Consider the following 13552-nt stretch of genomic DNA (forward strand, 5'->3'; position numbering starts at 1 on the left):
GCACTCATAGCTAAAATGCCCAAAGTCTCCACAATTAAAGTACCGGAAGCTATTTTTGTCACCTCAACCTCTTCCTCTTCCTCGACCTCTTCCACCTCTTTCATAGTTCCTTCCACGCCCTCTTCCATGTCCACTACTATCATCATGCCTTGGTTCACTTGCCATCATGAGTTGGCCTTGCTCTTCTTCCTTTTCTTCATGACTTTGAAGCCTTTCTTCATAGGCTTTGACCCTTCCAACCGCTTCTTCAAATGTCATAGTTTCAAGATCAGAATATTGTTCAATTGGAGCTACAATTGGCAAGTACTTCTTTGGAACCGAATTGAAAAACTTCCTTACAATCACCTCCTCTTCAAGAGTTGAACCAAGACTTTTGAACTTGGCAACAATACCACTTATTTTGCCCGAAAATTCATTGATTGACTCATTGTCCTTCATCTTAAGCATCTCCAATTCATTTCTTAAGGTTTGCAGCCTTGCTTTTTGCACCCGGTCGGCTCCAATATACCTAACCTTGATTGATTCCCAAACATCTTTTGCATTCTTGTGTTTAGCAACATGTAAAAGAACATTCCCTGGGAGGGTTTGAAAAATTATGCCTTTAGTGGTATAATTCTTTTTCTCATCAACTACATCCTTGGTTATTGCATCCCAATGTCCATATGCCCTCAAAACAGTTTCAATCATAATAGACCAAGTAGTATAATTAGTTTAAGTCAATTTAGGACATTGAAATGGTACAGCAGTACCTTGAGCCACAACTTCTTTTGACCCCCCTTGGTTTGATCCTCCTGCCATTCTTTCTCTTAAACTTTCCTTTCCTCACAGACTTTATACCCGGTCTCTCTTTCTCAGGTAAAAGCCTCTTCTTTCTGACTTTCTTTCTTTCTCTTTCTTTCTTCTTTCTTTCCTGCTTTCTTTCTTTCTCTTTCTTTCTTCTTTCTTTCCTGCTTTCTTGCTTTCTTTCTTTCTTCTTTTTTTCCTGCTTTCTTTCTTTCTTTCTTTCTTTCTTTCTTTCTGTTTTCTGTCTTTCTTCTTTCTGTCGGTCTTTACTTCTGCAGCATGGTGATCTTCAATTCTCCATGAAATCACCTCCGCCTTCTTCTAATTGAGCCTAGGCTCTGATACCAAATGTTGGAATCAGGCCCTGTATACACACTTCTTTGTAGCAACAAACACAACACTCAATATGTGATTTTCAGGAAGAGAAATAAAGAGGAGAAGAAATAATCGTGATGCAGGAAAACGGCTGCATTCTATTCATAAAAAAGATGACATTTATAGCCTAAAAAAAACCTAACGACCCTAAACACAACTAAGCCCATGTTTCCTGTTTTCCAGCACTATTACTTGGTCCACATGACCCATTCAATTAAAAAAAACCAAATTATTTATTTTACTGAATAACAAAACTAAAATACTAATTAAATAAACTACCGTGTCAAGATTAAAAATCTCACAACCAGTGTTGGAAAAACATTGAAGACAAAAGACAGAAAATGAGAAACAGTTGGAGAAACATTGAAGACAAAACAAGATTTTATTATTAATCACAATAGCAACATTACATCATTTCATCTTGTATTCTAGAACGTTCCTCTGATACACTATGTTGGACCCAAACCAGAACAACAACAACAAAATGTTTATGTACACACAGGAAGAAAGAGAAAAGAAGATGGTTCTTGTATTCTAAAAAGAAAGACTCTTATTATCAACAACAAGAACAATTTTTACATCAAATTACACATATGTATACATAGAGACTCAACCATCGTGGCTTTTGAAACCAGTCATCACCAAGAACACATATGTATACATAGAACATACTACTAGTGTTGAATTCTTTTCTTGTGTATTCATATTCTTTTGTACATTCAGTCCTTTCTCTCTTGCGTATACCAATTAATATTGCGATAATATTGCGAGATGACACGTTCCAACAGTGTAAATATTTTTTTGAATTCCATGGTAGTGTAAATCCTTCTTTCCAAAGTTATAAAGGATATAAGAAGTGGAACTATAGTTTAGTGAACAGGATAAGGAATGGGAAATGAGTTTTTGAAACAACAGTTTGTAAATAGGCGGATGATGTAAAACATAATATAGGGTTCTTTATTTCTAGAAATTTCAGTAAGATAAGAGAAAAGTGAGACAAACAAATCCGTTCCCACACTTTCAAGCAAGCACATACCATAAGTTTATAAGAATACCAATCCTATTTAATGTAGAATGAGATCTAATTATCAATCATTTTCATCTGGCCAAGAGGATTGTTGCATGCTTGGAACTCACAATACTTGCAACTCAATGACATGACGGAATCGATCCCCAACTCATGGTGATGATGATGATTATCACCATGATCATTGTTAACAGGATCTGCAATCTTACGTGAAATCACGACTGAATTGATGACGTCATCATTTGGATGAAAAACGGAGAGAACTTTGAACCCTTGAAGTTGTTGTGCTTCTACCACTGGATAGAGAAAGACACGGGCACCATGAGCACTCCTCAGCATGAGCAAAGCACCTGGGGCCATGTACTTTGCCAAATGATCAATCACCTTAACCTTCTCATCAATATCCATCCCTACAAGTGCAGCCAAGAAAATGACATCATATCCCTTCAACTCATCTGTCACATCCATTATATTGGCAGTGTGGAATATCATTCTTTGGGACAGATCAGGATCAGACGAAACAAGATGAGAGGCCATCGAATTTGCAGAAGAGTCTATGTCATAGTTGTGAAAAATGGTGTTCTTGAGATGATAAGAGGCCAATACAATAGAGGTGAGAGGCAAGGGGCCAGACCCCACAAAGGCAAGACGCTTAGGGGATTGTCCAAATGCAGAATAGTGTTCAGTAAGAATGTCAAACTCAAGATGGCTAAGCTTCAGGTAATTGGAGTAGTAAGGGAATTCTTTTAGATGGTCAAGTGGATTTGGGAAAGAGCCTAAAATGGTGGAGAAGTGGGCTTCAAGATGGCCTTCAGCCTCACCACAAAGTCTTATGAGGTTTGACCTTATTTCTTGAATATTGGCCGGGAGAGTGGATATGTTTATAGAAGAGGGTGGGATGCATGTGCGGACCAGCTCAGTGAAGAGGCTATCAACATCTTTGGAGGGTTTCAGATTGTCAAGCTTTGAAATTTTATGATAAATCTCACACACTCTGTACCAAAACGATCTCTTTCTGGAGTGATTCCATGTCTGACACTAAACAATCGGATATTTCTTGGAAAAGCTTTTAAGATAAACTCTTTTTATGTCAGAAACAAAGAACCAATTGTGTCTGTATGTAATTCTAAAATTAAGGATATGTGTTATTTATAGCCATCTTCAGGCCCCACATAAAATTTGTGAAGAGGGACGATCCTTGCTCTGTTTATTATTTGACAGCAACACCAAATATTATACGTTCATAAGTAGACCCCTAAAAACATAGAGTTCTTTTTTATTTATTTATTTATTTTATTTATCAGCCGAGGACTGTAAAGCGTAGTTTACATTCGGGTATGTTATGATACGTTTTCAACTGGTTTGGAATGACTCATGTGTTTTGAATACGAATTACCTTACTATTTGAGTTCAGTTGTAATTGTTTTTTTTATTACCATAATATAAAGATATATATTAAACTTTTTCTTCACTTTTTCTTTTTATGCTTTTTTTACGACCTAAAAAAAAATACCAATATACAGATTATACTCTTTTAGTTGAAAAAATTATAAGAAATTTTTGGAAATGAAATAACACCTACACATTAATATATACTAAGTGGTACTTAGTGGATGTGCTTACCCCAAGCCATGTTATTATATAACTACATGTTATTATATAACTATATATGACATGACATTATTAAATTTATTAAGTTTGTGAGACTAGATGCTTTTAAATTCTTATGCTTTCACATTTCAATTGTTCACACATGTTTTATATCTTTAAAATTTCCTCTCTCCTTTCCAAACTACGACACTTACTAGTTACTAGAAACAAGCATCGGCAACAAAATTTGTTGCTCCATCGCCTTATTGACTCGAGATGTCACTACACGTGCTTCACGAGTATTTACAAATTAATGAATTAATTCCATACTGACGGGTTCTGTCACTACTCCTTTACTAATTGCTATGTAGATAACCAAAGATGAACGAAAAGCACCTGTAAAAAACATAACTTAAGCGACTTCTAGCAACTGATGTTCCTATCTAATGGTATTTTAGAAGAAAAGTAACAATATATTGTCACTAGATAGTTCAACAATATTATTGGTCTTATGTTTTCAAATATCAGTGTAATAAATATCAAAACTTCTTAATTGATTGATTGAAAACAAGTCCAGAATATAAATACAAGAGACGAGATAAAATAGAAAGGGATAATCACTAAAGCTAAACAAGATATCCTAAATAAAAGAAAGATATAGATAAAATGGACGGATTCCTTCACTCCCTCAAGCTGGAGCGTGGAGAGTACGAATGCCCAGTTTGCCCCAAAAAGAACGTAAATGCTTGGCAGAACGTAGACGCACCGAGAGCTTTTGTTAAAATGTCAACCACTTGATTTGTAGTGCTGATATATTCTGTAACGATTTCTTTAGACTCAACTCGCTCTCGAACAAAATAACAATCAATTTCAACATGTTTGGTATGTTCATGTAAGACTGCATTATTAGTGATTTGCATAGCAACTTGATTATCACAGAAAAGTTGGATAGGACCATCTTGAATCACATTAAGTTCATTCAATAGTCAACGCTTCCAAAGAATCTTGCTTATGGTGGTATCCATTACTTTACTCTGTATTCAGCTTCAACAAAAGAACATGAAACAACTTATTGTTTTTTTGTTCGTTCGACACCCGAACCAATCTGCATCACAGAAGGCAATGAGCCCAAGACCTCCCGTTCTTGGAAGAAGAATACCTTGACCTTGGGTGGCTTTTAAGTAACAAACGACACGCATGGCAGCATCCAAGTGTTTTTTCGAGGATCGGAGACAAATTGGCTGAGCAAATTCACTACATAAGAGATGCCCAATCTGGTTAGTTGTAAATAGAAGAGTCGACGAATCAGTCGATGATATTGAGTGTTATCAACAGGAGGTCTATTAGTTTCTAGATCGAGTCGCAAATTTTGCTCCATGGGAAAAACTTGGTCGACAACCTTCTTGACCACTGTCTTTCAAGCTATCTAGGGTGTACTTTCTTTGACTAGATGGAGTTTGAATTATTAATTTAGCATCGTCATTCCCCATTAGAATGGCATCATCAACGTAAAGAAGAACATCGATAAAGGAGGCGTCTGTTTTGTAGACGACGAGCGAATGATCAGCCTTGGATTGTCAATAAGGCATAAGTGAACTTTTGATACCCGTTTTGAGATGTTTGACGTAGACCATAAAAAGATTTATGTAGACGACAAACCCGAGTTTCTATGTTTCTAGCAAAGCCTTGAGGGATCTTCATGTAAACTTCCTCTGGTAAATAGCCATGAAGAAAGGTGTTATTTACATCGAGTTGATAGATGGACCAATTCTTCTTAACTGCCACGGCCAACGAGGTGCAAACAGTGAGCAACTTAGCGACATGAGAAAAAGTCTCGTGGAAGTCGACCCCTTCCATCTGTGTAAACCCTTTGCAACAAGACGGACCTTGTAACGATCCACTTCTCATGTTGTTTTGAACTTGATTTTATACACCCATTTTGAATCAATCGCTCATTTTCCGGGAGGCATATTCTTAAAAGTCCACATCCTACTTCGTTCCAGAGCATTTATTTCATTTTGCATGGCTTCTTGCCACTTAGCATCTTTAGCGATCGGTGACCGGGTAATAGTTTCTTGGCTCATCATATTCAGTGATGGCAACTAGATAACATTTGTGAGATTCAAAAAACTTTTCACAAGAGACAAAGTCAGACAAAGGGTGTATGGTTGAGCTGTCGTCAGTAGCTTCGGGTCAAATGTTGTCTATGGAGGGAGGCAGTCTCGTAGTGAAATAGTTAAGATCTCAAAACTTCTTATTTGATTGATTGAAAACACGTCCAGAATATAAATACAAGAGACGAGATAAAATAGGAAGGGATAATCACTAAAGATAAACAAGATATCCTAAATAAAAGAAAGATATAGATAAAATGGACGGATTCCTACACATTGCTCGATGCATTTTTGTTAAATCAAGGTTAGAAATGTTTTAAAAGTTAATTTTGTAGAGGCAATATGAGGAGTATTAGTGAAATATTGAAGCAATATGCAAAGTATTAGTGAGGTATTGGGATTTAATTAGGAACATTATAAGGAAGCAACTCCGAAGGAGAATCTTCCTTAAAATTTTCTTGAGAGGATTCATGACCGTTCATAGTTTCCACATTTGAAGGTTTATCCCTCTAATAATCCGCATGGTGCTCAGTAGCGGAGATAGCACCGGGGGGGGGGGGGGGGGTAATTGAAGTTATTCTAATTTTAACTGAAAATTAAACCCCATAACCCCTCCCATTAATTTAAATCATTATTTACCCTAAATCCCAAGTCAAAGTTATTTATACTTTTTTATATATTCTAACTTTTTTCTAATTTACAATTAGTAACATTATTATAACTAGTAATTTAGTTTATTACAAATATAAGGTAAATCGTAAGAAACAAAGAACCGTGATTTTTTATTCCGTACTAAAATAAAATGTTCATAACCACGATTACATCCTGTTAGTGATAATTATAGAGAAATATATTCACAATACACGCCTACAACTTAACAGGATTAGTAATATCGAAAAGCCAATATTTCTCGTTCAAGTTTACTAACCCTATTACGCTATTTAGTTATAAATATATTTTGATACGTTATTACAATGTAAACCCCCCTTATTCCAAAAATTTGGCTCCGCCCCTACTAGTGCTAATGTTTTCTCCCTATGTGGATGTATAGAATTTCAAAAAATATAGGTTCCAAATATTCACCTTATGTGTTTCGATACTTCTATAAACCTGCGTTAAGATATGTCTTTTAATGCTAAATTCATTTTCATAGGTGTGATCAGAGTGTGTGGTTTTCCCATTAAGTCTCATACCTGTAGGTACATATATGAATGGGTCCAAGCTGTCTATTCACAATTTGTACTAATTAATAAGCTCCCACAATACCTTTTTTTTTGACATTTAAATGGTTATTTGACGCAATAAGCTCTTGAAAAAAGCTCATAATGTGGTTGCGCTAACAGTCGATATATTTCATATTGCTAATGATTGTCATTAATTCATCAACACAAATAGATATTTCTTTGGTTTTACTTGCAGCTTTGTAATCATTTTAGCATCATAAGAACTTAGATTTAAGCATAACTGATGAACAGAAAAAAGTAAGTTACAATCACTACTAGTGTTGAAGTTCTTTTTCTTGTGTGTTCATATCTCTTTGAATTCCGTGGTACTGTAAATATTTCTTTGAACATACTCAGAACTTAGATTTAAGCATAATTTCCTCTCTTGCCAGATGACACGTTCCAAGAGTGTAAATATTTCTTGGAATTCCGTGGTAGTGTAAGGCCTTCTTTCTTAAGTTATAGAGGATATTAGAGGAGGAACTATAACTTAGTGAAAAAGTAAATGAGTTTTCGAATCAACAGTTTGTAAATAAGGCCGATCGATGTAAAACATAATATATGGTTCTTTATTTCCGGGAATTTCAGTAAGATAAGAGAAAACTGAAACAATCAAATCCATTCCCACACTTTCAAGCAAGCACATACGATAAGTTTATATGAATACCAATCCTATTTAACGTAGAATGAGATCTAATTATCAATCATTTTCATCTAGCTAAGAGGATTATTGAAAGCTTGGAACTCAGAATACTTGCAACACAATAGCATGACGGACTCGATCCCCAAATTATGGTGATGATGATGATTATCACCATGATCATTGTTAACAGGATCTGCAATCTTACGTGAAATCACGACTGAATTGATGACGTCATCATTTGGATGAAAAACGGAGAGAACTTCGAACCCTTGAAGTTGTTGTGCTTCTACCACTGGATAGAGAAAGACATGGGCACTATGAGCACTCCTCAGCATGAGCAAAGCGCCTGGGGCCATGTACTTTGCCAAATGATCAATCACCTTAACCTTCTCATCAATATCCATCCTTACAAGTGCAGCCAAGAAAATGAGATCATATCCCTTCAACTCATCTGTCACATGTTATGAATTATACGGCTAATAAGTATTTTTAATTTTTGGAAAGTATCTTATTTTAGGAGATTATCTTGTTTCAGTTTTTAAATTTGGTAATTAGGATCATTTAGTATTTGAGTCGATTTGGGTGATCTTTGTTTCCTTATTAGAGTCTTTTGTTTATCCCTATTTTAAGGGTAGTTGTTTATGAAATAAAATTATGCTTGAAGTCAATTGCTTTTAATCTCTTAGAACAGTTTAACCTAGTTTCATCTCAATAGGAGATTAGGTGTTATACTCACGGCTGTAGGAAGCACAAGTACAGGTCTTGTCACGAGATCTAGATCCCGGGGCGTAACATATTTGGTATCAGAGTCGCTCGTGATGTCTACTCAACACGAAGAATTAATGAAGAAGCTAGAAGCATTCATGATCCAGCAAACTCAGAGTACGCTTGAACTGAAAGGGGCAATCGAAGCCTTGCAGGCCAAGCATGTGGAGCTGGAAGAGAGTTTATCACAATCCCAAAACAAGGCCAACAAACAAGGGTCTGAAGCAAGCGAGGAAGAAGAAGAGATGGACCAACAATTTGAAGATAGCAGCTAGCTAGGCCGAGGAAGGGGCAAGGGCATCGTCACTGGCAACGCACCAGAAGGCAAGATGTCGGGTTCCTTCATGGTGTTAGGTCGAGGCAGGGGGTCGTTTGGATCACTACAAGAAAAGGACCCTTTTACGACGTGCAAACCACAACACTCGTTGATTTATGTTACACAAAAGAGAGTGACATTAAAAAAGTGTCATCTTTTCAAAAAATTTAAGGATAGAGGACACACATTATTGCGTGCCCTTAAATTAGTGTCTCATGTAAAAAAATTACAAACATGGAGGACACTTTATCTAAAATGTGCGTCCTCTGTGAATGTCGTTTTTTATTTTTTTTAAGAAACGCGCGTCTCTCTTCTTAGAGGGAAAATGAAATCCCCAAAAATTTTAAACCTCGCTTTCTTCTCCTACATTCGTATCGATCTGTTCTCTAACATCTCCTCTCCTTCGTCTCCGCCCCTCACCCACCTCCACTACCTCCAACCCACACCGACTCTTCAGGCCTCACACGACGATGATGTTTAGGCCCTCTCGACCAACACTTCATCCACCATCACCGTTCCATTTATGTGAGCCCTAAGAATTAACGGAGATGGAGAAGACTATGGAACAATCAATGTACATCAAGTTTAAGGTTACAGGTCTAAGATTTCATCTGATAATTGTACTTTCTCTCTCTCTCTCTCTCTCTCTCTCTCTCTCTCTCTCTCCTCTGTTTTTCTTGCAATTGATTTTTGAAAAAAAATTATTGATAATCACCGTCTTCATCTAAGTCAAGAAATTTATGGATGTTTGATTCACTAATCACTATCCTCAAGCCAATCCCAGAAAGAGTTCAATTTGATCGTTTTTCTCATGGTCGTGATGTTTTTCTTCTGAGAAATAAGTCAAAATATGGTTGATGTTTCATCCTCTACATGTCTCTATTACGCTTGAACCCTAATTTCAGACACCAGTGTCTCTTTTTTTTTTCTTGCGACTTCGTTCTCACTCCTTCTTGCCTAATCGATAAATTTCCACCATGAATATAAGCGACAAAGAAGCTGGTTATCAACCTCCAACCTGATGACTAGCAAATAAAAACTTTTTCCATTAATGGTTCCTGGTTGTGGTTTGTCTGCATCAGCATCAACATCAACAAAACGACCCAAGTACTAGTCAAAGAAGTCAAAGCCACATGTAAATGGAAAATCTCCTTCCACCAATGCTACTCAAATCACAGAAACATAGAAATCTTATGATGTTCAACTTGAATTCAAACATAGGATCACTCAGGTAATTAATTGTAACCCCATATAAACCTCTGACTTCTTTCCTTACTGAGTTTCTCATGATTTGTGCCCACAAGTGCACGGTGTTGGAGGTTAAAGTGATAGAAAGTCTTGGAGCAACCATGGATGTGGTATTGGTTAATGGTGTTCTTCATGAAGGAGATGAGATTGTTGTTTGTGGCTTTCAGGTTATTAAATATTTATATTTTTTTGATCCAATGAGCTTATTATAGCTCACTGTTATTCCAGGTCAACTGTATTCTATGATGCCAGGTGGCATTGATATTGTTCAGCTCCTTAAGCTCCTTAACAGAGACAATTGGTGATTCTTTTCGACCATATTTTGCTGATTTACAAGCACTTCTACTCAAGTGCCTACAAGATGAGACTAGTAATAATGTTAGAGTGGCTGCCCTCAAGTAATGTTCTATGTCATTATTGCTCTTTTTAAATTTGATTTTTTAGAAACATTTATAATGTTGGCATCATCTTGAACAGGGCTGTTGGATCTTTTATTGAATTCACTCCTGATGCATCCGAAGTGGTAAGTCTATTTGTTCCCTGGAGGGTAATATTGTAATTGTTCTACTTGTTCTAAAGCTATATCCCTATCATATACACACAGATTAAATTTTGCGAATTTATCCCAAGCATATTAAATGACACTTCTGCCACTGATGGCATTAGTTCTCGTGATGTTACCCATATACAGGGTTTGAGGGCAAAAGTGGTAAATCAAGTAAGAAATCTTTCTGCTGAAGCCGCTGGGAAGGGTTCTGCCAAAAAAGATCTCAACAGCCAGCGCAACACCTTTAGGGATATTCTTGAATTTCTTGAGGTATTTGTCTATTAATTTGTTTGAAATGATCGATAATTCGATATACATGTGTTTATTATTTATTATTTTTTTTGATGAGTTTAGGACGGTTATGCCCCTGAAACCTCCGTGAAAATTGGTGGAGAGTCGCTTAAACATGAGGGTAAAATAGTCTTTTGCTCTGAGACGGTGCATTTGATATGAAAAAGAAACAATATTTACATCAACATATTCCATTACCTATTCAAAACACTTTATCAATTCAGTAATTAATACGAAAAAAAGCATGTACTTACATGAGCAGGATCTAAAATCAGTAGGCTCTGTTGGTGCATCCCATTTGAAAGACTTTTCAACTGAATCCCAACTATAGTTCTTGAATGTCCATTGTGCTGGGAATAAAAGGGCCTGCACAATAAGTTTCAAAATGAATCCATGATTATTTTATTTTGTATTGTAAATGTAAATTTGTAATAAAGATAAGATTAAAACTATTACGCTTTATCTGTGACAATAACTCTGTTGCAGGATGGTTTTGGTTTGGTGCGCGTGGGCATATTATTATTATTGTTGTTATTATTATTATTATTATTATTATTATTATTATTCTTATTATTTGAAAAGTAAGACCAAACCCAATTGGCAAGAAGCTGACTACCCTTGACTCCCAAAAATTTGTTGTCATTATTAGATTTACTACTGGAAGTGGAAGTTGCAGCAGTATTCATATATTTATCCATTGGTCCAGCTGTAACTTGGTAATCCGGGAAAAACACAAAAAATAAAGTGAAGGCTTTTATACAGGTGATGACATGGACATGGAAAAAAGTGCATGGAGACATAGGTGAAGATGGAACACTTCAGTCATTGCTGGAGGCTGAAAAAGTACCTTATACAGGTGACATTTAATATTTTTAACCAATATTATTAAAAAACATTATATTTTTAATTTTTTATTCAGTTGAATTCGTCTATTTATATAGGTCCTGGATTTTCGGCTTCAAAGATATGTATGGACAAAGTTGCAACTTCTCTCTCAGTTAATCATGTATGTCAAGTTCACAGAAAGCGAGCTCTCTATGGTGACATGTCAAAGGTAATAATTAATATATAAATAATTCTTTTGTGAAAGATTACAAATATTGGTATATATTTTAGTGTAGAAAAATGGTGTCCCGGCCCATCTATTTTGCACAGGAGCTCATCTCCACGATCTTATTCACTGTTGCTATTGGCTTAATGTGGTAAGTGTTTATCTTCAGTTATATGCATATGCCATTTACATGGGTTTGCTTAAACCCGACCCATCTATTTTGATACCTATACAGTTGGTGGAAAAGCATGTCACATGATAATATTTTTATTTTTCTTTTGAATTGTTCTTGAAATATAGTTGATTTTCCTTGTTCAGGGTAATGGGTGTTGCACTTCAAAAGTATATTGTTGGGTCAAGTTCTTCTTACACCCCAAAAGATTCAAATAAAGAAATAGCACCAGAGAAGATAAAACTTCATCTTCAGTTCTTTTCTGCTTCACATGTCTAGTAAGCATTAACCTCACATCATGACAAGTCTGGAATTCAATGTAGAAGTTGTATGGAAGGAAAACTATAGTATATATGAGAGAAATTTTGTAAAAACTTAGGTCTTAATGGGGAAAGCTTCAGTTCCCTGACTTTCTTTATTAAGTGAGAAAGGAAAAAAAGTCTGTAACCTCTGTCATGTGTTATGAATTGGTTTTATGCAGAATGTGAGAACCTTTAAGGATGTAACTTCAACTGATACACTAGTTTCGTGGAGCATGATAGGAATCCAATGCGTTATCACCAGGTATGTATGCTTTAATGTATGTCTAATATTTTATTTTCTGTTTTATGCCCTTGTATACATCTATTTTTTTAACAATTTTTTGTCCAAACTGCATTACATATTGTTTTTTTGGTAAAACAAAAATAATGACTTAGCAGTTTTTGTCCAAAATGCGCCTACATACTGTTTGTTTGATAAAAAAATTATGATTTTAAAATTTTTGACCAAACTGCCCCTACATTCTATTTTTTTGTTTAAAAAATAGTGATTTTAAGAGTTTTTGACGAAATTGCCCCTGCATACTGTTTTTTTGATAAAAAATAATGATTTTAACAGTTTTGACCAAACTACCCCTACATACTGTTTATTTGGTTAAAAATAGTGATTTCAAGAGTTTTTTGACGAAAATGCCCCTGAGCTTGGGAACTTGGACACACATAATTATGGAAGAGGAAAGCGAGTAAGGGAGGTTTGTTTGTTTTCCGACTTATATATTTTGGTGCATTTTGTTGTTTGAATACCTGTTATAATTTTTGTTCTTACTTTACTTAGGTGCGATTTTATGAGGAGCAATTGACAGAAGATGAATTTGAGAAAATGTGTCAAGTCGAAGCACCAGAGTCACCAAACACTACCAAGGAAGAAGGGGACTTGGCTGGTGGTCAGCAGCCCAATACACCAGGTGGCAAACCAATGATATGGATGATTTTTTTTGACATGATATCTGAAACAAGAAGGTGCCCCTTAATAGCAATGTAGTATTAGGTTATATACTTAGGGAAAACCTTTTAATAACAATGTACAATCAGATCCCCTTAATATCAATGTATTACAATTTTTTGACATGATGTTATTGGATGAAAT

At 35.7% G+C, this 13552-nt stretch overlaps 1 long non-coding RNA gene and 1 pseudogene across 1 annotated transcript; one reads left to right on the plus strand and one right to left on the minus strand.

Annotated features, from left to right (window-relative positions):
* Window positions 1–2094: 2094 nt before the first annotated feature.
* Window positions 2095–3294, minus strand: LOC145124918 (putative nicotianamine synthase 4; annotated as a pseudogene).
* An 8419-nt stretch (window positions 3295–11713) lies between these two features.
* Window positions 11714–12116, plus strand: LOC145125033 (uncharacterized). Its single transcript, XR_013715761.1, has 3 exons — window positions 11714–11778; window positions 11864–11976; window positions 12039–12116. It is a non-coding gene; the product is annotated as an uncharacterized LOC145125033 (long non-coding RNA).
* The last annotated feature ends 1436 nt before the right edge of the window (window positions 12117–13552 follow it).

This window comes from Lactuca virosa, chromosome 7 (genome assembly GCF_052849685.1).
Source record: "Lactuca virosa cultivar CGN04683 chromosome 7, Lactuca_virosa_CGN04683_v6, whole genome shotgun sequence".
Classification (NCBI taxonomy): Eukaryota; Viridiplantae; Streptophyta; class Magnoliopsida; order Asterales; family Asteraceae; genus Lactuca; species Lactuca virosa.